Here is a 27,721-nt window from a genome sequence, read left to right as displayed (position 1 = left end):
CAATGTACTGTACATTACTTAAGGCTAAGTTATCTATAAATAGAATACCCTCCAACCCTTGTGACTTATAGACAAGCCCCTGGTTTGTGGGTGTCAAGTTGGGTGAAATGAGGCTTTGAGAGGGATTCCCTCTGGTACTGAGCAATATACATATATATATTGAGTGGAGAGAATGTATATGATATGTACTGTAGCGTCAGTATTGAGCATATTAACATCCCTGTATTTAAAACTTATACTCACAACCTAATGAGACACTCAGTGGTGGTATCTGCTATTCTAGACTGTGTGTGCTGCATCATATTGTTCATGGGATACTGCAGGGAGTTGAGGTAACATTTTCTGTCTACTGTCCTGCTGGGAAGCTCAGGAAGACGAGAGATACTGAATCTCTTATGATGCTTTCCCAGAGAGCAATACCTTACATAAATATGTTGTCATGAGGATCCTTTAGGTCAGTAGTCATTATATTATTAGCCATATATTTTCACACTATGGAGTTGATTCAGATAAGATCCATCCCAATGGCTGAAATCAGCTGACATGCGTTTGCTGACAGTTCTTAGATGTGCATGCTGGGAGACTAGAGGTGCAGTATGTTTTCAATGGAAGGCTCTGAAATTTGCTCCCGCTGGCATTCTGCCAGAACGTGCAGATCTTCAGGACATGATGCAAGACATGTTTTGTTGAAGTGTCTGCTTGACAATGGACTATTATTAAATTGTTGGTATGGTAGGATGAGTGCCCTACTTACTTGAGATGTTTAAATTGTCATGCACTCAGCAGCCATAGCAATGGATACGTATTAAAAAAAACCCCAACCAATCAAAAAAAAGTAAGTGTAAGCATGGAAATTGATACATTATTAAAATCAACATCTTGAGTTGGATGAACATAGGAATGCAAAGCTGCTGTTATACTAGTCTCCCTATCTTTTATGCATACATTTATTTGGCCTGTAGTCGAACTAAACTGAAATGTTAGCTAAAATCTGCAGCTATATATATAAATTCATATATAAGTTGTGTATACACTGTAAAACTCATTGCACAGAGTGCAGATAATGAAAATTTTCCTAACTTCACCTAGGATAGATAAATATGGTTACCTCAACATGTTCCCTTGTGCTTCCCTGCACTTGCTATAGGAAATACTGTTCCTAGAACACTCAGGTTAGGTAACAGCAGAGATGTATTTAGTTATCTAAGCACCTCCACAGTATTGCAAGGTATGTGTGTTCTATGTGGCACGTACTGCACAATACAAAACACTAAAATCTCTCATCCAAATAGCAATGTTTACTAGGTTCACCCACCCTGATACAGTAGCTAAGAACCAGCCTGTAATGATTCAGATAAAAAGGAGTAATAGAGTTAAATGCTGTATCTTCAGCATGTTGTTTGAACTTGCAAATATGGTATGCTAATTATCATTATGCACCATCATAATGGCTAACTGCTACCCATATTTTTGTCTTATTTCTCCCAGTGGCCTCATCTACACAGGGAACAGCAGGAAGGACAGAATTCTTCACTGAGAAGTATCTGATAGATTTGTATAAAAGTGCTTGACACACCCACCCTTAGCGGTTTTTGACATTATGTTTACTACTGACAATTATTCCTTATTTTCTTGATCTTTTTAAAATTAATTTTAATGGGTACATCAACTCACTGCACACAAAATCAAATGTGTTGTTCCTGAAGACAAAGGATTCCAAATTTATGCCTGGGAAATTAACTTTTTTTCTTTTTTTTGAGTGGGGTGCAGAAGGTGCACAAAGGATAGCAAGAGAGTCCTATTGTGCAGGGTCTGTTTCAACAACAGAGGAAGATGGTTTTGTGGTTAAGGCACAGGACTTGGATTCAGGTCCAGTTCATGGCTCTGTCACAAGTGTGACGTTGGACAAGTCATTCAATCTTCTTTTTAATCTCAATTTCTCATCTGTTCAGTGGGAATAGTAACATTCCCTTTATCCCACTATTTGTCTGTCTTGCCTATTAGACTGTGGACATTCCCACTATACAATTGGGAGGTGTGATTGCAGTACCTGTTGTGGTATCCCATCCCTTTAAATGTTTGAGTACTCTCCCCTGCCAAGTGCAAAGCCTTCCTTCCTGTAGTTTGTTTTGCAGCAAGAACAATAAAGAGAGCACAGCTGTGTTTCCATGAGCTAACTCTGTGTCTACCTCCTTCTCTGCTGGGACCAGAAATATAACAATGGCCATGCACGATTTCTGTCCCATCCATGTCCACTGCTCCCATACCCGAGCTAGCTATGATCTCCCTAGATCAAAGGGAGATCTGGGAGGGATTTGGGTGTGGGAGGGGGTTCATGGTGCGGGGACCTGGCGGCGCTTACCACGACTCTCAGGAAGCAGCTGCCTGGCCCCTGCGGTCCCTAGGCACATGGACGGCCACTGCAGTTCTGCATGTTGCCCTCACATCTGCAGGCGCCGTCCCCCAGCCAATGGGAGCTGCTTAGCCGGTACTCGGGGCACGGGCAGTGCGCAAAGTCTCCCTGGCTGCCCATGCGCCTAGAGGCTGAAGGGGCTCAGCAGCCACTTGTGGAAGCCACACGAAGCTAGGGCAGGCAGGGAGCCCGCCTTAGTCTCGGGACCCCATTGAGCCGCTGACTGGACTTTTAATGGCCCAGTCGGCGTTGCCGACCAGCAGTATCGGATTTACCATGGTGCCGGGCCCATGGTCCAAAGGGTCCCCAGCCAGGCCCGCTCTTCTCTGCCCCCCACCCACTGCTCTCTCCTGCAGGGGCAGCGGGCAGAAGCTTGGTCCTGCCGGCTCCTGCTGCAGCAGGACAGGCTCTGCTGGCAGCCAAGCTGCTCCCTCCCCTGCCTCTTCCCCTGAGCATGCTGCGTTTCCACCCCTCCCGCTCCCTGCCGCCGAACAGCTGTTTGCCGACGTGAGGGAGGGGAAGGAGTGGAGCCGCAGCGCGCTCGGGGGAGGAGGTGGAGAAGAGGTGGGGGCAGGGCCTTAGGGAGGGGGGTGGAATCAGGGCATACCCTCTTCAGCCCCCTGCCATGAGCTGCTCAGAGCAGGGGGCTGGGAGCATCCCCAGAACCCCAGCCCACACCCCTAACCCCTTTCCCTGACCCCTGCACCCCCCATGTCCCCAGCCATGACTCCTGCACCCCCACACAGACTCCCGCAGCCCCCACACTCCCTAGCCCTTTGCCCTGACTCCTGCACCCCCCCACACATACCCAGCTTCCCCATGTCCTGACTCCTGTACCCCCCTACATTCCCACCTGCACACCTCGCACCAAATGAGAGCTGCCCCAGGTAAACGCTCCACATCCCAACCTCCTGCCCCAATCCTGAGCCCCCTTCCTCACCCTAGCTCCTGGCCAGACCCGGCACCGCAACCCCCAGCCTGCTCCTGCACCCTAACTTCCTCCCAGACCCTGCACCCCCAGCCCTGTGCTCAGTGCACCCCCACCCTCAGCTCAGTGCAGAGAGAGATGAAGAGAATGGGCTAGAACCAGGGAGACGGTAGGTACCCTTCTATGTGGGCAGGGGCGGGGGGTGGCGGAAATCCTGTTTACCCCTTCCCCAGCCCTGCTGCACTTGCAGTTTACCCCCAGCCGCTCCCTTGTTCCAGGGACCAACCCTAGGTCCCGCCCTGCTGTGCTTTTGCCTCTGTCGCCTGCCTTGCTCCAGTCAGCAGGGACTAATCCTCCCCACATGCCCCACTGTGCTCATCTTGCCCCTGGCCCCTGCCTCGCTCCAGCTGGGGACCAATCCTTCCCTCCCCCAATGCCCCACTGTGCTCTAATTGGTAATATTTGCTGTCTAGTCTATAAGTAAAATTATTTTATTTTAATTTTTCCTCATTTTTTGACACATTTCTATAGAAAATGTTTTCACTTAGGCTGGAAATAAGAACCATACTCCTTTCCTTGTTTGATATCTCAGTTATGCCCAGGCTTCAATTTTGATTGAAACTATCTTTCATGAAAGTTTATTGGCTACTGTCGCTGTCCCCTGTAATTCAAAAAATGACGAGTTGGTTTCCACTCATCCGTTGATGACTCCCCCCCGCTCCACCAGGAAACATCTAGCTGGTGTGTCTATCTCCTCTCTAACCGTCCAGTTTTCTCTCTCTTCCTGGTTTTCTAGTATGTACTTAGATTTTTTCACACAGAATTGCCTCATGAATTCTGTACTGGAGTCACTAGTGGATATATTGAGATACTTAACAGTTTGTGACATTTCCATTGTTATCTCTTTTAAACAAACTTTGTTTCAAATATATAAATCAAAGTTGTGCACTCTCCCCCTCTTTTAGAATATTCTTCCCTCTCCCCCAACCAAAGAGTTCAATTACAGAGATACAGTATGCTACATAGTTTATATTTAAAAAATTGCAGACAGGAATTTGTCTTTACTATTAGTCATATTTTTGATCAAAACTACTTATGCTGTAGTGACTCTGGAGACTCTCTCAGACCGGTAAGTGGGAGAACAAAGTCCATCCTATCAAGTGCCCTAAGTTAACTTCTTGCTCTATTTCAGGTATTTTGGGTACTTAATGCAGAGGTTCTCTTCTAATGTGCTTTATTGACCAACCTACTGTATTGTTTTTCTACACCATATTGTTAAAGTTACTGAGGTGACCAGAAGCGAGGAAGAACTTTGTTGATTGCTGGGATTTTTAGACTACTGAAGATGATATACGAAAGTTTTTTCAGCGATTGACTAACCACTGAACAAGTTGCTGTCAGCCCATTGAGATGCCCCCTGCTATCTTACCTTGATTTTTTCTGCCTAGAGGTCCATATTCATCTAATCCACTAGTACCAGTGTACTTCATTTTCAGCATTGTGATACCATAATATTCTTTGTCTCATACTGCTCCTTTACAATGAATAATCTTGGAAATAATTTTTGTGGGGACCTATCCAGTTATTTTAATTCTGTCCTTGTGAGAAGTTCCACCACTGGAGTATTGTGTGTCTGTGAGAAATGAGGCAGGTGGAGTAAGCCATCACCCAGGTAATACCCGGATTGTTATCTGTGGTACAGAACTGATTACCTCTGGGGAGTTTGTCCTTGGAACATTTTCCTCATAATCCTCTGGTTCTGATGGTTGTTGAGGCAGTGTATTTGTCAGCAGCTTTCTCTTCTGCTCAGTATTTATGAGTAAAATTAAAATCTGACAGTTCCACAACCCAAGTAATCGCAGGAGAGTTGGTTTAGCTGTTATCGGGACATAGGTCAAAGGGTTATTCTCTATGTACACAGTGAAACTTGGAGCCAGTTGTGAACTGCCCACTTCACTGTGAGGAATTCATGTGTTCCTGGTCTTTCTGTTTTGCAGAACTCATGCCCACTTACTAGTTCTTCTTGCCACTGCTAGACTGGCACCTCACCCTTCTAGAGATGCATGTGTATATGACACAAAGGGTTGGTGTGGTCCAAGTATCCCAGACTGTGTGTCTGGGTGATAGGAAAGCAGTTGTCTTATGGCTTGTATTTTCTCCGGCTGTAGTTCATTCTTTTTCCTAGGTTTCTCCCCATTTTCCTGCTTTCTCACTAAAAAGGCCTTTCAAAATAAACTGAGCAAGTTGTTGCAAAGCTGTGTGCATACCCTTTAACGGGGCACCTCCATAAAGAAGGAGGGACTATGTATACAGCTGTGACCTTTTTTTATCAATCTGGTCAATGTAGCTTAAAATCTACCTTCCACATTTGTGTCCAAGGATTCCACTGCCAACGAGGATTCATGTTTAATTTGCAAAAGGGAAATAATTTCACATTATAAATCCCTACTCAGTCCCTTGCCCATGGAGTATTTTAACAGATAGGAATCAGAGCTGGTTTAATATTTTGAGTATTTCACACATTACTGACTGGGCTATGAAAACCCTACAAACCCTAACACTAGTGATGACGGATAGATACTCGTGAGCTGAAATGATGGAGGGTTTTCACTGGGAGCAGAAGATTGCACATTCTTTCCTCCCATGTATGAGGTTTAGCTGATTACCATATCTTGTAACAATCCATTGCTATATGGACTTGCATATACACATGGTCACATACATGTGTCATGGAGGACTAGAATTTACACCCTTCATTTCCAAAATAAGTCTCTTATCTACTTAATCTAACCTGTCTAGTTTCTTTTAGTGTGCAGACAAAAATTTAGGTTTACTGTATGTATTCTTTGCAAGACATGCAATAGTGGTTGAGATAGTTAGAAACATTTGAGAAGTTGCATTCTGTTCAACAGAGGGTAGATCTTCTTACACAAACTTGCCAATACATTAGTCTCTGGGCCAGAGTCTGCTTTCAGGACATAGTGGAGAGACATCAGGGGAGGTCTGTAGATTTACACAGCGTAACTGAGAGCATAATCTCTGAGAGCTTTGTACCTATGTGTAGGTGGGAACAATAATAAATAAGAATTATAATAATAAGAATTATAATAACAAGAATTGTTTGGCTTTTAGGGTAAGGTACTGGAGTTAGACTTGGGAGATCTCGGTTCAGTTCCCACTTGTGCTACAGACTTCCTACATGACCTTGGGCAAGTCACTTAAGCTTTGAACTTCACTTCCCCCTTTGTAAAGTGCAGTTAATAACACTTCCCTTCCCCCCTCCCTCTTTCTGTCTTCTCTGGTTAGATTTTAAAGTCTTTGAAAGCAGAGCCTGTCTCACTGTATTTGTACAATACCTACTGCAACGGGGCACTAATCTTGGTTGAGACCTCAAGGCACTACCATAATACATGTAATTAATAATAATGATTATTAATCATTAATCACTGATCATACCCATGAAAATACTCGCTTGATTCAAAACCCCCACATTCTACAAACTCTTGCCTCAGGCATGTTCCCCAAAACGCCCAGTTGTGACACAATAATGCCATATTTGACAGATTTATTATGGAAGCACTATGGTTCCACTAGTAAGGCTGAGTTTTGCACTTAACAAGGTGGTTGAATCTCTGCCCTGTGTATGAAGAATATAGTGTATTTGCTCCAAAATTATAGCGTTTATTGATGGAGTACAGAATTTATATTCTGATAATTTACAAGTAGGTTAATTAGCTTGAGTTAAAATAATTAAAAATGGGTCTTTTAAGAAATTTAATGTTGGTATCTGTTTCTCCAGAATGATTTTAATAACAGAATAACAGACATTCCAAACTTAATTTATTAAAACTCACTTGAAATTTCATGCATAGGCTATTTGAAAACTTTTAAAAAGATTTACAGTAACTTTCCCAAATATTGTGCATAAATGAAAGTTTCTTTAGCAGAGAGTGACAAATAATATTCTTCTACAGAGAATTCCACATAAAACTGCCCTCTTTTAAAATGGCTGCCACTTCCCATTGTATTCAATAGGATTGAGACCACAGACTGTGCTTAACAAAATGGCTGCTGACTTCACTGTTTGTGGAAACGGTGGGAAGCAGTGGGCATTTTGAAAGAGGATACTTTAACGAAAGGTCAGTATGGCCTTAATCTCATTGAGTACAATGGGAGATGGCAGCCATTTTGAAAGACCATTGGTTTCTCTGAAGAAGCCTTTTTTTTATCCACCAGCCTCTGCTGGCAAACTTAGTTATTAAAATTATGGTAAAAATACCATTAATCTAAATTTTTTTTTCAAAATCTATCTGTTGCCTAAGATCTACTCAATTAGAGGGCAAGAGGGGACAACTTGGGGTATGGGAGGAGGCATGGGGGATATTTTACAGAAGGGGAGAGATCCATGAATAATATGGCCATCTTGTTCTCTCAATTGCCCTTTAACCTATCTAACTGTGCCTATCACTATTTAGATATATTATAGACAAAGACTCATTGTGTTCTACAAACACAATGCATTCGACTAAACTGAAACAGAAATCAATGAGTTGTTTTAATAGTTAACTGTAACTGACCCGTAAGTTACAGAATCTAAAATGAAATATTTCTTAACAGTTTCCTGCATAACATACTGTAGTTGTTATCAGAAGTGAACCTGGAAAAAATACGTGTGGAAATCAACTCTATTATTCTGGAGTTTGGATGGCTTAAAAACTTTATCAAGAGAAACACAATCATACTAGGAACAATTTCTTTATTTTACATTTTTTAGCTATCCTAACATAAATTTGTTTCTTTGCAAAAAAATCCAAACACTATTTTTGTATACATAAGATAATTAATTTTATTTAACTGCCAAACCTCAAATTTTCCAAATTGGGTACATAAATAAATGGCCTGATTTTTGAAAGATGGTCAACCCCTGCCTATTTCATTGTCTTAAAAGGAAGTTTTGGGTGCTCAGCATCTCTGAAAATGAAACTACTTTTATTTAGATGCCTAATATGAGCTAAGGTGTCTATCTTCAGGCACTTGAGTTGGAAACTTTCAAGTTGTGCCTGGAGACTAAGGCAGTAATTTTTTTTAATGTGGTGTTGCTATTATTTTCTGCACATCCTTTTAGAATAAGCATGTCTATCAGATAAGTATACGGTATAATTTTTATTGTCAGTCTTGTTCATCAGAGACTGCACTGACACAGAGTAGCCTGATGTAATGACCTGCTTTAAACAGTGATGAAATTCAATTTTTTGAAGCTGTGTAAATAATACACATTAACAAGAGCAGTTTTACCATTGCTTTGCCTTTCAACCCCATCCAAGCAGACAAACCAATCTTCCAGATCTGAGAAATATAGCATCCTATTATATCTTAATTTTTGACCTGGTCTTGCATTGATGATTTTCACGTAGAAATTATTTTGTTTAATGTTGAAAAGCTTGCATCTTACTCTGATTGTTTATTTATTCTGCAAGTACCTATTTATGCCTCTGCATTTACCAGTACAAATCCAAAATTCAAACTACTTACGTGGGAAGACAAACTAATAATAATAATTTATGGGTGAAAACCTTTCTAGTTTTCATGTATAAAAATATTTTGGCTAGAATGAAATTGTAGTAATTTGTTTCTTTAAAAAAAAATCATATAACTTTTTCTTTTCATAAGGGATGACCCATCTCTTCTGATTCAGAAACCATGAAGGCCTTATTCTGCTGTCTTGTGTAAATCTAGACTAACTCCCCTGAAGTCAGTGGAATTACAAGTAGAGAAAACTAGTGTAAGTGAGATCAGAATCAGATCCTGATTGCTTAAATGATGCAGAGGATGAAATTGCAGGATGAAAAAAGTTAAACAAAATTACACTTTTCCAAAGGTAAAATAAGGTGGTGCTTTGTATGTTAAAGTGCAGATTTGTGGGTCTCGCTTTTCTGTGCAAAGCCAGAGATCTCTATTCACTTATTTACATTTATTCTCTGTATTAACTCAGCATCACCAGTTTCTGTGTTTTGAATGTTAAAACTGAGGATCTGATCCTGCACAGTGCTGAATGCCCTCAGTTATTGTTGCCTTCCTGTTGATTTGTTTTTTAACTGCCAAAGTAGTTGAGCACACTCAGCACATTATATGAGGCACTCATTACCTGACAGAATCAGATCTGAATTAGAAAGGAGTATGAAAGAAATGAGGTGTTAAAAATCTGGAGCAAGGGTTTGATTCTGCAAAGTGTTGGGCAGTGTAGCCCCAATTCAGCAAAGCTTGTGTGTGCTTAAGCTTTTTGTTTGGGGCTGAACACTTTTCAGGGTCAGTGAATAGTTCAAACAAAAAGATATAATCTTGCAACACATGGTGCCTTTCATATAAAGATCTCAAAAGATGGTACACATACCTAGAGATATGATATGCAAGAGATGATTATTCAGTGTTAAGGGTTCACAGTTAAAAATAAGAAATGTCAGGGAATACAAGAGTGAAGGTCCCTGTGCCCAAATTAACTTGTTTATGTTGGACCGACATAGTATTTTTTACTTTGCATGGTGTCAAGTATCAGGGGGTAGCCGTGTTAGTCTGTATCTACAAAAACAACAAGGAGTCTGGTGGCACCTTAAAGACTAACAGATTTATTTGGGCATAAGCTTTCGTGGGTAAAAACCTCACTTCTTACCTTTCACTCTATACATCTGAAGAAGTGAGGTTTTTACCCATGAAAGCTTATGCCCAAATAAATCTGTTAGTCTTTAAGGTGCCACCAGACTCCTTGTTGTTTTTATAGTATTTTTTTTCTTTGTTCTTCATAATGGGCCAAATCTTGAGGTCTTTATTTATGGCCAGATTATAGTCCAGGCTGTGTAGTTGTCAACAGACATAAGAGGAAACATCCCCTCCAAGCCCCTGCTTGGTCTCCCTGCTAGGTCTGTGTGCACATGAAAAGCAGATGTTGTGCTTTTGGTACCCCACAAAATAGATGTGTGGACATCTATGGACAAAGTTTGGATTCTACCCTGGATGCCTGGTAGTCCAACTGAGAAGGCTCAGGGGAGATGGGGTAAGGAGCAAAGGCAGAATGGGAAGGACTCATGCTTCTCTGCACTGCCCCTGGGGTACATCTACATTCTGCTCATTCCTTGCTCAGGCAAATTCCCATATAATTCAGTAGAAGGAGCTGCCTTTCCGTGGGGTCTTTGGGTTCCAGTGTGCAATGGTGGTGATTCTGGCCTCCTGAATATCTCAGTAGCTCTCTGAACTTTGGAAGCTGAAATTCCTGGTTCTGCTGAGAGGAGTCGAGGGTGGGGGCATTTTTCCTGATAGAATGATCAGGCAGAACTATTGAGAACCAAGTCAGGAAGTTTCCAGCTCTAGGTTGGAATAACCAATGCAGTGGAAGACTCATACCTATGTTTGGCGAGGGTGCTGGAGAAAACAAAAAAGCCACAGGATATTTAATGACTAAAAGTAGTCAGGACTTTGAAACAGATGTAAAATGTAGCATCTCATAAGAACATAAGAACGGCCGTACCGGGTCAGACCAAAGGTCCATCTAGCCCAGTATCCTGTCTACCAACAGTGGCCAATGCCAGGTGCCCCAGAGGGAGTGGACCAACAGGCAATTATCAAGTGATCTCTCTCCTGCCATCCATCTCCATCCTCTGACAAACAGAGGCTAGGGACACCATTCCTTACCCATCCTGGCTAATAGCCATTAATGGACTTAACCACCATGAATTTATCTAGTTCTCTTTTAAACACTGTTATAGTCCTAGCCTTCACAACCTCCTCAGGTAAGGAGTTCCACAAGTTGACTGTGCGCTGCATGAAGAAGAACTTCCTTATTTGTTTTAAACCTGCTGCCTATTAATTTCATTTGGTGACCCCTAGTTATTGTATTATGGGAACAAGTAAATAACTTTTCCTTATCTACTTTCTCCACATCACTCATGATTTTATATACCTCTATCATATCTCCCCTTAGTCTCCTCTTTTCCAAGCTGAAGAGTCCTAGCCTCTTTAATCTCTCCTCATATGGGACCCATTCCAAACCCCTAATCATTTTAGTTGCCCTTCTCTGAACCTTTTCTAGTGCCAGTATATCTTTTTTGAGATGAGGAGACCACATCTGTACGCAGTATTCGAGATGTGGGTGTACCATCAATTTATATAAGGGCAATAATATATTCTCAGTCTTATTCTCTATCCCCTTTTTAATGATCCCTAACATCCTGTTTGCTTTTTTGACCGCCTCTGCACACTGCGCAGACATCTTCAGAGAGCTATCCACGATGACTCAAAGATCTTTTTTCTGACTTGTTGTAGCTAAATTAGCCCCCATCATATTGTATGTATAGTTGGGGTTATTTTTTCCAATGTGCATTACTTTACATTTATCCACATTAAATTTCATTTGCCATTTTGTTGCCCAATCACTTAGTTTTGTGAGATCTTTTTGAAGTTCATCACAGTCTGTTTTGGTCTTAACTATCTTGAGCAGTTTATTATCATCTGCAAACTTTGCCACCTCACTGTTTACCCCTTTCTCCAGATCATTTATAAATAAGTTGAATAGGATTGGTCCGAGGACTGACAGCAATAGTGTCCTCTAATACCATGCTTCATTATCAAGAGGAAGTCCAGTTCACAATCCATAATGTCCTGTATGCACAGCCTGTAAGAAAGATATGACAGGAGAAATCTGTAACATCATCCAACATCTGCTTATATGTCCTTTTCCCCCCAAACCAATTTGCATGCCTACAAATATCAGAGTTTTCCAGTGGAATACAGAGTGTAAAATATTACCTCTTGAGTTGAAAATTATTTAACCAAGAGATTCTTCAGTGTTCAAGAATTCTGGTTGGTTGGTTTTAAAAGCAAAACCATATGTTGTTACCTGACTTAGCCTTTCTCCAATTTTATAGACCGTGACTAAGAAAATGCAAAAAGGAAGAAACCTCACACTAATTAGATGATAATGAATACAGGTGCTATAACTTTTTAGTGAATTACACTAATATGTCTTCATAGCAAGCTGTGGGAATAGAGTCAGGGCCAATAGATTTTTTTTATTTTTAATGTTGTGTACATGTGTATTGCGGAGGCATGCCACGACTCAATTTAAGGCAAATCTAAATGGGTTGTATAATTCTACAGATGCTGTGTTAAGGCTACAATGGGCCAACAAGTACGGTATTATGTGGCCTTGGGAAAATATACTGCACATTGTTTCTGCTTTGTGAGTTTCTCAGTGTAAATACATTCATTGCAGTATTGGGATTCAAGGTAGTGTAGGTAGATACAAGGTACATTACAAGTCATATATAACTTGGTATACGGGGAAGGTTGTTATACAGCCACTTACTTGGCTGCCAGCCGAATAGGAGACCGGGATCAAATCTAAACTCTGGATTCTTGCACCTCTGGATGACTTCTTCTCCGAGGTGATTTTTCCCCCTCAGTTTCCAATGAGAGTGAGGTGGCTTAGGGTGGTGTAAATTAAATTCCTCTGCAGCTTCCTAAATACTTAGTTACAAGGAGTCAGTGCAAACTTTGAGGAGGTGTGGTATACCATAGCTGCTGCAACATGTATATAGTAGTGCAGATGGCACATAGCCGAGGGGAATGAGACATGAGCGTGATAATGGAAACCTCAAGGAGTAGTGAAATCAGTTCCATGTAAATGGATGGGTGAAAATTCCATTCATTGTGGTATAGTATCCTAAGTTGCTGACTCTTGGAGGTGAAGGCTCCTTGGCATATGACCTTGGCTGAGATAACAGAAGAAGACATGATCGTGCTCAGATCGCCAGGGGGTATGCAATAATAAAATGTTAAGGTTTTTTTATTATAAAGGCAATTCAATTTTCATGCCAAGTTTCTATTTTAATTTAAGATTTAAAAATGTGCAAATAATAAAAATATACAGATTCTGAAATCTTCTTTGTCTTTTCATTGAGGAAAAAGTGTTTAAAATGTAGTCAGACATTCTGCAGCAGTAAATATCTGATATTTACAATATGGATTACTCAATTTCCCTTTTCCTTGATGAACAGGGCTCCCTAAGCTTATTGTGGTTGTTCTCTGATTTATATGAGAAATGTGGCTGCTGAGATTTGCTTTTGTCAGCATCCCCTCCCCCACCTCCGGAAACCTTAGCTCTTCAAACACTGATGCTGCGCTGTGTGTGTGTGTGTGTGTGTGTGTGAGAGAGAGAGAGAGAGCGAGAGAGAGAGAGTGAGTAATCTTAAAAGAAATAGTATATGGGTAATAAATAGGAAAACAAAAGTTGAAGGACTTGGCTTGTGACTTTATTTCTCTTTTTTACACTGAGCTATTAGTGCAGACTAAGCATAGGCTAACGTTTATGAACATGTAGTGGTTTAAAAACAGCTATGTTGCATTTAAAATCAGCAATTTAACATAACTAGGAATGGCAGCTTCATTAAATAACGCCGTGATCTTCCAACCGTATTCTTAACTAGTAATCTCCCTGTAGCAAAGTACATAGATAATCAACATCCCAGCCTGTCAGTAAACTTGTTGGGGAATTAAATCCTAGAGGAAGAATCCCATAGCCCTGGAGGAAGGCTGAGTGCATGTTTCACTGTCGTCTTTTCGGCTCATCTCAGTAGTCCCATTGCTAGAATGTGCTCAGTTGTCATAGCAACACCATCTCCTGCTTCATACAGGAAAGATTAGCTCTTACTGTGCAGTGGAGAGAATTTAGGGGAAGTCAAGCTAATCCCTGGGTGCACTGTGAGAGAAAGGTTGGACCTCGCCTGAGGGATGCTGTATCTGCAATGATAGAATTGGCCTGCCACAGACACTGGTATTTAAGTTGAAGAGCAGAATTCACAGTAAGTGTCGGCTCCTCTAGAGTGGAATATTGAATGAGGTTTTCTAAGTCTTGTTGAAGACTGTCCCATGCCAACAGTGGAATGACAGCAGGAGGCTGTGTCTGGAATAGCAATATGTTTTGCTAGTTGAGGTGGTATTTCAAATATTGATGAAAAGCTTTAGCTCTTTAGAAAACTAGGGGGTAAATTTTTAAAACCTTGAGATGCACACCTAAAAACCGTAAGCATGTCTCATTTGGTGTGCAAAACTGGACAAGTGATGAAGAGCATGCCTTGCAAATTGTAGTGAGCGTGCAGTTGTGTATGCAATATTCTGCACACTTAAGAATTCCTGTATGCTGAAAAATAAGTGGGAAAGCGTGAGGAAACCTATTTGTGCTACTACAATCCTCAACTGCAAAAATGCTGAACTATGCATTTTAAGCATGAAAATTTAGAAAGAAGGTTTCAACAATGATTTGTGTTCTTCACTTAAAACCTGCACAGAAAAATGAAAACTTTATTAAATGGATAATCCCACTATAATACCAGCTTTTCTCTGAGGAAGAGTTAAAACTATTTTTTTTTATTTAGCTTACTTTATGTGATGCTGTTATGACTTGACATGATACAATGTGGGAAATGTGGCTGTAGCTCCGTATTTTGCTGGATAGAAAGGATGTATTTTAATTGTTGGATGGTCTATTTTTTTTTTGGTGTTCTAGCTTTTCTTTTATGTGGTCCTGTCTTCCACTTTTAGTAGATGCTTAAGTCTTCTAGTTGTTTAAGTTATGAAGGTTACAATAAACTCTGAAATGTCTGGTGTTGACATTTATTTTTACTGTCAATTTTCTCTCAAAGTTTATTTTTGTGGGCATAGTTTAGGCATTCATAAGCAAGTAAACGAAATATGAATGTTTCAAATATTCAGCATATGGATTGTTCACATTGTATGTAATAAAATGTCATGTTGATTATTGACTTAAAAGTTCTGGTTATTTTGAAATCTACAAAAACTTTAATTCAAAACAAATACATATATACTATTTTTTCTTCCTCATGTCTCTTCTTTTCTTATTAATGAGAGGACTTCATAGTAATTAACAATAGTAATATAGCACAGTTTTTAGAAAGATTGTCTTAACATTTATTAAAAATTACTGACATGGAAGAACTGTTTTCAGTTTCTAAAAAGATATTTCCATATATCTAAAATATTTTGTTTTTTGCAAAAACTCAATTTACACACACAGTCTATTTAATGAAACAGCCTGTTTTCCACTTTTTACCACAAAAACTGTAGACTTCAGTGTGTTGCCATGCCAGAGACCTGAGTCCCCTCACCCAGTGGAGGAGATGAAGGCTCTTCAGAAATTTTATGCCCTCTGCCAGTGGTGCTCAGAAGGTGGCAGACTTGAGCCCTGATTTGGTTGATGAAACAGCTTTCCTCTCTACAAACACATTCTCTTGGCTATTTTACAGTACAGTAATAACATTGCTACTCCGGAAGGACATTTGTTGTCCATTCAGATAAGTGCATTAATAGTATATATCTACTACAAAGAGAGGAATTTAGGAATAAACAAGGGAAAGGTACTAAAGCATTAGGCCACTATCAAGGCTGGCCTTTGAGTCAAAGCCAGACATACCCTGTTTCCCCGAAAATAAGACATCCTCCGAAAATAAGGCCTACTTACAGTTTTGCCTCTCGTTGTAATATAAGGCATCCCCCCGATAATAAGACCTCCCCGATAATAAGGCATCCACCGATAATAAGGCATTTTTCATTTCTGAAAAATAAGACATCCCCTGAAAATAAGACCTAGCGCATCTTTGGGAGCAAAAATTAATATAAGACACTGTCTTATTTTCGGGGAAACAGGGTAGTGATGGGGAATCCACACAAATGCCAAGGAGAGAAGGGATGTTGAAGGAGAGGATTACAGGAAGTCTAATGCACAGGTTTTAAGTGGAAAGAGCTCACAGAAATTACTGCTTATTCAATTCAATTTAAAATGGAAGTATTTATTTTTCAAAAATCCTACAAAATTAAGAAACACAGGGAAATATTTATCAGAGAACTTACTGCATACTTTCAGTCCTCTGTACTTAACTGTGTATTGAAATATTGAGAAAGACAAAGTAGGTGAGGTAATATCTTTTATTGGACCATGTTCTGTTGGCCAAAGCTACAAGCTTTCGAGCTACACAGAACTCCTCTTTGGACCTGAAGCTCTACACAGAGCTCAAAAACAGTGTGTAACTGTGTAACTCAAAAGCTTGTACCTTTGGCCAACAGAAGTTGATCCAATAAAATATACTATCTCGCCTACTTTGTCTTTTCTCATATCCTAGGACAAATGAGGCTACAACACTGCAAACAACATATTGAAATATTTGCCACTTAACATAGTTGTCTGTAGATTTACAAAAATTGTAGACCATTAATTGCCTGAATGTAACAAATTTGTCTCTCTTTGTTAATACAAGGTAAGCAATTTGTTGGAATTTCTTTCATGCTGAGATCATGTGACTTGCTTTTTCCGTCTTTAACCTCTCTGTGGGACATGACTGAGTGAATTTTTGCTGGATTGGTATTTCAGAGAGCTTTTAAAGGCAATTATTTTCTCTTATGAGCTTTATATATTGAGTTAGTCTTATGAATTCTCTCTGTATGTATTTCAGAAAGTTGGCTACAATATTTTTCAGAACTGATTATCGTTGATGTTGAATTTGTCTGATTTTTCTTGTAGCTACACTAAGGGAGTTGGGTTTCTAGTTTATATTTCTACACACACTTTAGTAAGTGCATGAATGGAATTACTTGCATTAGTAAGGTACTAGTTAAAATAAAAATGGGTGCCCGAATAAGTCCCAAAGTATGTATTCAAAACAGGTACAGCACTCTCCCTTACAGAGATCCATATATAGTGTTCTTGACGAATCTTAACATGGATTTCTTTTCCCAAAGCACTGGTCAGGAATTTTCAGTCATTGTTTTTTTCAAGGGAAAATGCTGTTTCCACAAAAATTAAAATTTGTCATGAGAAGTTTAACTTTTTCTGAAATCTTTCAATTTTCTGTCAGGAAAACCAAAACAAAATATTTCATTTTTTGGTCAGGTTGAGCCAAATCAAAATGTTTCAGACCAGTTGGACCTTAATCTCTGCTCACCTGAGTTGTTGTGGTGCCACACAGGAGTTGTAAGGTCAAGAGATTATAGAACTAATTAATAGGAATTCTCTTTTCTTGAAATTTGTCTACTTTATTTAAAAAGCTCACACAGCACAGCGTCCACTTCCATCCTGATCCTACTCTTCTTGAAGTCAATGGATGCTTGGTCTCCATGTTTCATATGGATCCTGTTGCAGGGAAACATACCTAAGAGATTCTACATCTCCAGCGCTGACAAGAGGGAGGGAAAGGGGACAATTGTACCAGGACCCTGAGCTCAGGGCCCACTCCCCCAAAATGTCTGTAATATCAGTGTAAATAAAATTAAATGGGTGGGGGAGGACCCCATGAACATGATGTACTGAGGCTCCAAATTTCTGTGTACCTCCCAGGCAGCACTCTGCACCTCATAGGACTTGGCTATCTTAGTATCCACAAATATGACAAAATAATAAATCTTGCTGTGTCCTAGCAGGAATCTCATTACAGTGATAGCACGAGTCACAAGATATCACAGTTCATAGCTTTTACTACCCTTCTGCCACAATGCAGCTGGGTCTCTTAATCAGATATTTGTCACTTGCATGTTATTAATAAGCAATTATTCTAACATTAGTGGGGATCTTGTTTCACAGTTGTGAGGCACTAAATCTCTTGATGTTTTTACATCTCTTGAAATCTTCTAAAATGTGTTCAAGCAACATATATTCAAAGGAACATGAGCTGGGCAGAGCTGAGGAGAGAATTCACAAGTAAAAGGGGCCCACGAACTAAGAATTTGTATATCTTATAGCAGAAGCAGAGTTTTGTTTTATTAGTTTTTGAGACATAAACTCAAAGCCTCTTCAATAATGTCTCTGTTCTTGTTATTTAAATATGTCAACATGTAGTTTTAAAGAATATTTTTCTTTCAAAATTTTAGGTTCAAAGTTTTCCCTCATTTTAAAATAGCGGTAGTCAAATGTGGGAAATGCTGATTATCATTTACTATTTTAAATCTGCTTATCTATTGTGCTCTTCCCTCACCAGCCAAAAAAATGTAAAATTCAATTTTCTCTAACTTTGTGTACAGTCTATTTAGTGTAGTAGGCAAAATTCTTTCCCTAGCAGCCCGCATGTGGCTCCCATTGATTGTGGTGGGATTATGAACAAGTATCTAAAGGCATATTTTGGCTTGGCCCCGTGTTTTCTTCTGGCTGGCTTTGCAGCAGTTAATTTAAAAAAACCCTATTCTCAGAGCTGTGCTACGGGTCTCATGTTTCTATATGAGGGGACGTGATTATGTTGATTTTCAGTACTGCAAAAGGCATGGAGGGAAAAGTGAGAAGGCTTTCCTGGGCACTTCTTTGGATCTCCCTTTCAAAAGGCAGTGAAGATCCCAAGCTCTCTCTCATGTCTGGCAGGCCTATCAGAAAAGGGCTAGGGTTGTTCTTTTGACTTGCAACTACATTAGTTTTCAGATTTCTCTGTTGTGGCGCTTTAGAGAACTGAAAAAACAACGAGGAGTACTTATGGCACCTTAGAGACTAACAAATGTATTTGGGCATAAGCTTTCGTGGGCTAAAACCCACTTTATCAGATGCAAGCAGTGGAAAATGCAGTAGGAAGATTATATACATAGTACACGAAAAGATGGGGGTTACCTTACCAATTCTAATGAGACAATTCAATTAAAGTGGGCTATTATCAACAGGAGGAAAAATCACTTTTGTAGTGGTAATCAGGGTGGCCCATTTCAAACAGTTGACAAGAAGGTGTGAGTAACAGTAGGGGAAAATTAGCATGGGGAAATTAGTTTTTAGTTTTTGTAGTGACCCATCCACTCCCTGACCCATCCACTCCCAGTCTTTATTCAGTCCTAATTTGATGGTGTCCAGTTTGCAAATTAATTCCAGTTCTGCAGTTTCTCGTTGGAGTCTGTTTTTGAAGTTTTTTTGTTGAAGAATTGCCACTTTTAAGTCTGTTATTGAGTGTCCAGTGTGGTTGAAGTGTTCTCTGGTTTTTGAAAGTTATAATTCTTGATGTCTAATTTGTGTCCATTTATTTTTTTGCATAGAGACTGTCTGTCTAGTTTGGCCAATGTCCATGGCAGAGGGGCATTGCTAGGGTACTGAATCATTTCAAACTCCTGAGGCCATTTTGGGGGACATAGAAGCCTGGTAGTTGTAATGGAGAAGAGGGTGCTGCTGCTTGTGGCTGACATGTGTCAGGAGAAGAAATGTAGGTTCATCATTTTGAGCTGGTAATCTTTGTTTGCACAGGGATTTAATTACTCATTGCATTCTTTTCCCCATTCAGCCCTCTAGCATCTGGTCACAGTTTGACTCAGTAGTTTACTAAATTGTTGTTTATCTAGTCAGTGTGGGTTAATGTATAATGTGTCACCTGCATGGGATGTGGCTGAAAGACAGCACTGGCATTTTATGTATATTATTGAGGGTCACACAAACACTGATGTGTAGGCCAACCTTCGTGTTATCCAATTCTTTAAGTGAAAATGGCTTTTCAGATTTAAAAAAAAAAATCCTCCAATCCCAACATATATAGTGACATTTTATGTGTAGACTATAACCTCTAGTAATGTTGCAGGATAGTGCCATTAAACCTAAATTTGATTTAAGTCATCTAAGCTGCTTCATTTCTTCACTGTTTTATCAGTTTAATATTTTTAAGTTTTTTGTATCCATGAGTAATTGAAACTAGGGTCCAACATAACCCCCTCAAGCCTTTGGCATTTGAAAGGACTAAGTATGTGCAACTGGCTACAAGTTTGTACTGGTGGATCTCAACAACTTTTGATAACGTGAGACACTGCAATCTACGAATAGTCACATCCCAAGCCAAAATCAAAGGAAATTGGCTTGTACAGAAAGCTACATTTCTGATCTCATCGTACCAGGTAATCAGTCCTGTGTACTTATCAAATGCTACACAAACTATTGTGGGCTTATCTTCTCATGGTTTGCACCCCAGCTCATACGCTAGCTTGGTAACCATATCAAGAGCACCATTGACCATTCCTTTTTCTGTCCACAAAATTTGTTTTCAGCATAACTCTGCTACCAGTGCCAAAATACAGCTTAGCTTCTAGTCCTTGTGCTGCATCATAGTCTCCTATAGCAGAAGCTGCATTATTGTGTTTTGCAGGTATTCAAGCAATCAGAGTCTCCAGAAAGCGCAGCATTTCAAGGGTAAATCCATTTGAGGAAATAGTCTGTTCTCATTCAAAAATCTGGTGACTGTTTCCACAGAAAGATTAGACTTCCCCCACTGCATTAGTTTTGGCCAGTCTTCTGATATGCTTTCACCCAAGCTCAAACTATCCAAGATTGTTCTAAATACTTGTGGGGCCAGACCTCGCTGTTGATGAGGTAAGGAAAGAAAGAAGCATTTTCAAAATTGCTAAAAAGTTACTTGATACTTGATCCTGCGAATTGTCTCTGAGCGTATCCCCATAGAATGGACCATCAGGAAATGATGTCTACTGCTCAAAATCTCCACACAAATAAACAAACATTTCTCCAAATGGTTTGGTTGACATCTGGGGCATTGCTTGTCTGCATCTCACATCAATTTTTTTTTTTTTTAGTATTCATCAGCCTACCATACTCATTTCATCAATGATAATAAAATTATAATTTTCTAAATTGTTTTATAACTTTTGAGGTGATTCACTGTCTAGCTCTTAAATTTTTATTGCTCCCAGCATGCAGAGCAGAATGAATAGTGGCTTCAGAAACATTTACAGCTGCAGCACCAATTGATACAATCAGTAAAACTCTTTCAGACTCAAATTCAGTGTTCAAAGTGCAAGTAACAGACTTGATCACAGTGCTTTTACTGCTCCCAGCTTTCCCTTGGATTATGACTTTTTTGTCTCATTGGTTATATTACTTTTTGCTACTGCAGTAAATCTAAAATCTGCTCTTTTTTCGCCGAAAAAAATCACATTTGGCATTTCATATTGTTGAGCATTATCATTTGTTTTTGCTGTAGGTGTAAAAAATCAAAGGTCACCTGAATTGTTGTAATCATTGTAAGTGGTGCTCCAGTCATGACTGAGATCTATATACCATGCATTCTAGTTTCAGCATGCCTAGCTAGTCCATTTGGTCCCACATCAGAAACAACCAGCCATTCACGAAGAAAAGGATTTTCCTCAACACCAATTATATTTATCCTTGACTGCTGGAATTTCTAACAACTGGAGTTCTTGCTAAACTTTTGTCTCGAAATTATCTTTCCATGTAGAGAATCTGTTTGCCATTTCCTCTAAGTTTCACCACAGTACCTTCAAAACGACTTACTGCCAATAATAATTATTCTGCTCTGTATTTGCACTTGGTTTAACGCACAAAAAATCTAACATCATCAGGTGTTCCTTCATTTAACCCAGCTTTGTCCTTTTTTAATATTTTGAGAACAATTTTCTTGCATTCGGTTGGATTATTTTCCAAATCTGGATTCTGTGGATAAAATTCTCAGCTTTCTGTGTGGACTGCTAGTGACTGTTCTGACTGAACATTAACTAATTCAAATGTCCTGCTGTAATGACAGAACGGCCAGCCCATTGAAATGTTACTTGGGCTAAGTAGTCTCGTTCCTAGCAAGTTTTTAGGGGGGGAAATTGTACTGCAGTTTTTGCAATATCACCATCCATTACATCATTACTTAGAACATTTCCAAACAATTACTTTAGGGCTCTTGACCTGAGCTCCCCTTTTACTCATATTTAGTTATGTATTTGAATACAGCATCAGTGGACAGGATGCACTGTGTATTAGTGTTGGCTTGTCAATAATGTTCATATACAAATCTATTGTGCCAGTTCACCAAAGAATCATTTCTTGGAGTTTTACGTTGCCACTTGCCTTCAGTCTTGACCAGGTATCTTATAAGTGAAAGGGGAACTTACAGTATAACTCTTCATTACTGATTTTTTCTTATAGATGGGCATGCCATTAGCAACAATTATAAGCTGTATGTAAACTTTTTCATGACACTTTATTTCTGAATAGTATCACTTACATGCATGCATGACAACTTCTGGAATGTCAACATGAGGATGCATTGTCATCAGTGTTGCTCAAATATTTTGCTATCATTGACCACTGTTCTTAGTCAGCACTATCAAGCAGAGAAACATTGAGTGCTTCATTGAGCCACAAAACACCAAAGATATGGGGACTTCTAGTCCTGAAAGTTGGCGTGATACAAGATTCCTTAACAATGATTTATTTGTAAAGAAATCAGGCTGATCTTGGAAGAACTATGAAAAAATGGATATTTGTTAAGAAGTTTTGAAATCCTTCTGTTTGATACATTTTCTGGCATTGCTAAGAACAGCGTCAGATGTCCTGAAAAATTTGCACCATGTCCAAGAGCTCACTGCAAAGCATGTGCCAGTAGGTGTCAGTACCCCACAGAGAGCAATTGTAAAACATTTGTTTTTTTCCACCAGTGGGCTCTGCTTTCAGTCTTTTTTTTTTTTTTTTTTTTTTTTTTTTTTTTTTTAGTTGATGTCTGTTTACACCATTTAATCCATTCCTTTTTACTCAGTGTTCCTTGCTGAAGTGTGGTCCATCTCTTTAAAACATCAAATATTTGAACTATTGGATTGACAATATTAACTCTGGGTGAGCATAAATCCACAGCTGTGGTAGGAAATGGCATTATAAATGTCATAGCAAAGTATCTAGTAATCTTAAGCTCATTGAAGGGATCTATGGAATCTTCTGGCCATGGTAGCTGCTCATTATTTATTGGCTCTATTTACCAATAGAGCATCCAAAGCTGCTCTGTGCTTCTAATTTTGATACAGTTTGAAGAAGGTAGATGATCAAATGCATCACTATCTTCAGGGAGCTACAATAAATTATGCTCTTTGAGTTCTAAATCTCTGTCGAAAATATTGTGCTTTGCATGGTGTCAAGTATCAGGGGGCAGCCGTGTTAGTCTGTATCCACAAAAACAACAAGGAGTCCAGTGGCACCTTAAAGACTAACAGATTTATTTGGGCATAAACTTTCGTGGATAAAAAAACAGAACCAGTGTTGACAGGGCCAATTCGATCAGTAGGAGAACATTTCAATCTCCCTGAACATTCTATAACAGATTTTAAAGTAACTATACTAGAACAAAAAAACTTCAGAAACAGACTTCAAAGAGAAACAGCAGAACTAAAATTCATTTGCAAATTTAACGCCATTAATTTGGGCTTGAATAGGGACTGGGAGTGGCTGGCTCATTACAAAAGTAGCTTTGCCTCTCCTGGAATTGACACCTCCTCATCTATTATTGGGAGTGGACTACATCCACCCTGATCGAATTAGCCCTCTCAACACTGGATCTCCACTTGTGAGGTAACTCCCTTCTCTTCATGTGTCAATATATAATGCCAGCATCTGTCATTTTCACTCCATGCGTCTGAAGAAGTGCGGTTTTTTACCCATGAAAGCTTATGATTAAATAAATCTGTTAGTCTTTAAGGTGCCACCAGACTCCTTGTTGTTTTTGTCAAAAATATTATTTCTCTAAATACAAAAGAGACTTTTTTACTCTTTTTAAATTAACATGGAAGTCAACGTGTACATCTACTGAATCCAATGACCGGGGGGTGTGGGCGGTCACTCCTAGTGATTGGTGCCAGTCACTCCTAGCTGTTGGAGCTAAGGGTCAAAACTGAAGATAGTATCAAGTGCCGAGCCGTAGACGGGCATCAGGTGCATGGCCAAGGGTCAGAGCTGGAAACCGACGTCAGTTTCCAGGGCAGGGCAAGACAGCAGGAACTTGGAGTAGACAGGAGTCTGGGATAGGAGGACAAGAACCAAGAATAGTGGGGGAAGCGGGAACGAGGAGCAGGCAGGAATGCATGGCTCAGGAGTCAGGTAAGCGGGAGGGGGTATGTAGTAGCAGCCGGACAGGGATTCGTTTAGTTGCTCAGACAACTTCCTGTTGTTGCTTCCTGGTTTATATAGAGTCCCTCAGCCAATCGGGGTGATGGATGTTTCCACCGATCAGGAGCTTCGGGGGTGGCACCCTCTGCAAGCTAACCCTTCTCTGGACCTCTGCCTGGTTACTCAGGTGAGCTGCTGAGTTGTGGTTGTGGCCTTGGTGTTGCCTGGGGATCTGTGGGCCCAAGTTCAAGGCCCATGATCCTTCATACTGATTTTGGAATGATAACATGCAAGAACCAAAAACAGAGGGAGACAAAGCAGGCTGCTCTCTAAGGCAGAGACGCACAAGTCACACCATCTTGATCTAATCTGGTTCTTGCCAGACTGACTCTGCACCCTTTCCTGCAGAGACCCTTAGCTTGCAAGCAGGACCAGGTAAGCACCCTTCCTTCCCCCGCCACACACTCTGAAAGCAAGAGCTTGGTGTACAACACAGTCCTCGAGAATTGTACACCAATACGACTGGGTGCACCCTGGCGATCCCTGTTCAGGAGGCTGTAGTCTGAGATCCTTGTTATTTTTAGTAGGAAAAAATATTACTTTACTTTCTCAATTGATTATAAATGTCATATAAATGCCTATATATCTCTTGCAACGGTTGTGGTATTTGTACTGTGTTAGAGGTTTTTGATGCTGATCAGAGAGAGACCAATCAGTACCAACAACTTGTTGATTTGGTCTATGACAGTGTTTCCCAAACTTGGGATGCCGCTTGTTTAGGGAAAGCCCCTGGTGGGCCGGGCCGGTTTGTTTACCTGCCGCGTCCGCAGGTTTGGCCGATCGCGGCTCCCACTGGCCGCGGTTTGCTGCTCCAAGCCAATGGGAGCTGCTGGAAGCGGCAGCCAGTATGGACCTCGGCCAGCACCACTTCCAGCAGCTCCCATTGGCCTGGAGCAGCGAACCGCGGCCAGTGGGAGCCGCGATTGGCCAAACCTGCGGACGCGGCAGGTAAACAAACCAGCCCGGCCCGCCAGGGGCTTTCCCTAAACAAGCGGCATCCCAAGTTTGGGAAACACTGGTCTATGACACTGTCCGTCCATTTGCAATCATAATCAATGCACTGGTGAGATGTCCAAGGTTTAATATTTAACTGGTATGCTTTCTGGGATGGCAGTCTATTTTCATGTTGTAGCCTTTGTAGATGTGTACTGTTTTTTGTTTTGTTTTTGGCATGATATAGTCACTGTACAGTAAAATTCAAAAACATAACAGATGCGATTTTCAAAAGTTATGTTACAGCCCGACAAACAGAGAAATGCCATTTAGTTGAACATAGAGTCTTGCTTTGCCTGGCCACATAGTACTCCTTCCAGTGTTTACCCCAGGTGAGCACAGAGATACAGTAACACACATATTCCCACGTATTTCACAAACATTTAACAGGACAATTAAAATAAAGAGTTAACTTCAGAAGGGATGTGCAATTTGGACCGCCTAATAATTTACTTTATGGAAATTTGAATTAACTATATAAAAGAGCAGCCATCCCAGGCTCTGAGCATCCTTCACTGGGGATGTTGTGTGTGTAAGTTGTGTAAGTTGCTGGTCCAATATTTTTACTTGATTTTCAATATATGAGTATTAAATACATCTGCCCTCTGCATCAGGGCCTGATCCTGCAAACCTCTACGAACATAAGGAGTACAGCTGACCGGAGAAATCTTAAAGGAACCATATTTTGTTAAAATCAAAACACTCGGGTAATCAGGCTGATTTAACTGGAATTTCATTTCAGAAGAAAACTGGAAAAAAAGTTCTGATCATGTTGAAATGTTGCATTTCAACATGGTTGGAACAAAATTACTCTGTCTTTCTTTTTAATGTTTATAATATACATATTTTAATATATAATACAAAATAAAATAAAAAATGAAAAGAAATGTTTTGATTGACTTGAAACAATTTCCACTTGCATTTTCCTTCACAGAAAACTTTAAAATTTTCAGTTTTTGTTAAGATTTGGAACAAGGCCAAATCTCAAAATCCTTCACAAAACAGAACTTCCGTCCTGGGCCCAGTTCTAATTACTGGTCCCATTTAAAGTCACAGGGAACTCGCATGAATAAAACTGTTCAGATTTTCCAGGACTGACTCCTTTGTATTCAGTGTACTTTCAAAAATGAATAACAGTATTATAATAAAAAGAATGCCATGAATTATTTAAGAAGATATTGTCAAGATGGAGATGCAGGAAATGTGGCCCTGATCCAGCAAGTCTTACAGCCATGCTTTGCTTTATGATAAAATAGTAACATTGAGGTGACTGGGACCACTCATGAGCATTAAGGTAAATGTGTGAAGGCTTTTGCCAGGATCTGTCCTTTAAAAAAGGCTTAAAATATGGTCCCACTACTCCATAGAACTCTGGAAAAAACACCCATTCCCCCAAATTAGGGCATTTAGATTGGGCAGAAAAATTAGCTATCTGCCACCAACATAACTACAGTTTTGGATTTCTTTGTGATCAGAGGTATATGAGATTCTTTCATTTCTGCTTGTCTGATCCCTTTTAGTGAGCACACGGTACTGTAATATATAAGAATCCTGCTTTCTATTAAGAGAAATCTTTGGTTTCAGTTCCTTTCCTGCTTACAGGAATGGAGAAGACAGGTAGAACCAGGACCTTGTAAAGTTTGGGACCTCAAGCAACAACTTGTGATGAAAGTTGCTTAGGATATGTGGGACCCAAAGCAATAACTTGTTATCTTTGTTCTTAAGGCCTTCTTCTCCTGTCTTGCTGCTGGAGATGGGTCTGGGGGAAGAGTAACATGCCATGACCTTTCCCTCCCTCCAATCCTGCTAAGGGAACAGCATGCTGTGGGTTGATGAGGATATGCAAGGCCCCCAAGCCGTCATTTGTCTTGCTTGATCTCAAGGCAAGCCTTGAAGAGTGGAATTATAGAAAAATGTATTCGTGGGCACCCACAAACCATAATAAAGTGGATAGTTCTGATTTTAGGCCTTGACAGTGACTTTAAATGTACCTTGTTAAAAATACCAGTGTTCAGAGCAGATGCCTTATAGAGTATTTCCTCCACTGACTCAAGAGCTATAGACTTGATCTTTTATTAGGGTGACCAGATCACCAAAGACAAATATCGGGACGCGGGGGCGGGGGTGACGTGGGGGAGGGCGTGGCGGGGGGGGTGACGTGGGGGGGGGCGGGGCCAAAAAAAAAAAAAAAAAAAACTTCCTCCGCAAGTGCTGGAGGGAGGCCCGGGAGACTCAGGGGAAGCGCGGGGCTGGGGTGAGTAACAGTCCGGCCTGGCCCCGAGCAGGCAGGACTCAGTTGGGTGGTTGGGAGAGTAGCCAGGAGGCGGCTGTTCTCCCCCCCGGGCAGCGGGACTCGGGAGCAGCCGCTGCTGCAGCTCCCACTGCCGCGGGGGAGGAAGCGGCCATGGCGCTTGGCGCCCGCGGCTCT

The 27,721-nt window shown here is 40.4% G+C and overlaps 1 protein-coding gene across 6 annotated transcripts in view; it reads left to right on the top strand.

Moving 5' to 3' along the window:
* NOL4 (nucleolar protein 4) overlaps positions 1-27,721 on the top strand; it is a 260,634-nt gene that overhangs the window by 111,747 nt on the left and 121,166 nt on the right. Inside the window, exon 1 of one of the 6 annotated variants that reach the window (XM_005279960.5) lies at positions 13,772-14,191. The exons of 4 other annotated variants lie outside the window; for them this stretch is intronic. The gene's annotated coding sequence lies outside the window, so the exon portion shown is untranslated. Of the gene's footprint in view, positions 1-13,771; positions 14,192-27,721 lie in introns of those variants that run through there. One more of the 6 variants, XM_065585460.1, reaches the window with a different exon arrangement.

The sequence above is a fragment of the Chrysemys picta genome, chromosome 2, assembly GCF_011386835.1.
Source record: "Chrysemys picta bellii isolate R12L10 chromosome 2, ASM1138683v2, whole genome shotgun sequence".
NCBI lineage: Eukaryota > Metazoa > Chordata > Testudines > Emydidae > Chrysemys > Chrysemys picta.
Note: the sequence above shows the minus strand (reverse complement) of the source record. Positions and strands in the feature narration are given on the sequence as shown.